Source organism: Nestor notabilis, unplaced genomic scaffold (assembly GCF_000696875.1).
Source record: "Nestor notabilis isolate BGI_N333 unplaced genomic scaffold, ASM69687v1 scaffold22320, whole genome shotgun sequence".
In the NCBI taxonomy this organism is placed as follows: domain Eukaryota; kingdom Metazoa; phylum Chordata; class Aves; order Psittaciformes; family Psittacidae; genus Nestor; species Nestor notabilis.
In genome coordinates, this window is record NW_009912784.1 from 5,133 (window position 1) to 5,674 (window position 542).

Consider the following 542-nt stretch of genomic DNA (forward strand, 5'->3'; position numbering starts at 1 on the left):
AAGTGCAGGATTAGTGTAAGTTCAGGATTTTTATTAGAAGTGCATAGCTATAGTTGTCTAGTCAAATGGGATTTCATAGAATTGTAGAAGGGACCTTAAAGATCATCTAGTTCCAGCCCCCCTGCTGTGTGTAGGGACACCTTCCACTAGACTGGGTCACTCAAAGCCCCATCCAACCTGGCCTTGAACACTGCCAGGGATGGGGCAGCCACAACTTCTCTGAGCAACCTCCAGAGAGGATTCCAGTATCTCATCATCCTCATAGTAAAGAATTTCTTCCTTGTATCTAAATCTACCCTCTGTCATCTTCAAGCCATTCTACCATGTCCTGTCACTACATGCCCATGTAAACAATTCTTGTCTAGCCTTATTGTCAGCCCCTATAGGTACTAAAAGGATGCTCTAAGGTCTCCCTGGAGCCTTCTGTTCTCCAGGCTGAAGAAGCCCAGCTCTCTCAGCCTGTCTTCAGAGAGGTGCTCCAGCCCTATGTGCATCTTTGTGACCCTCCTCTGGATTTGCTCCAACAGGTTCATATCCTTTGC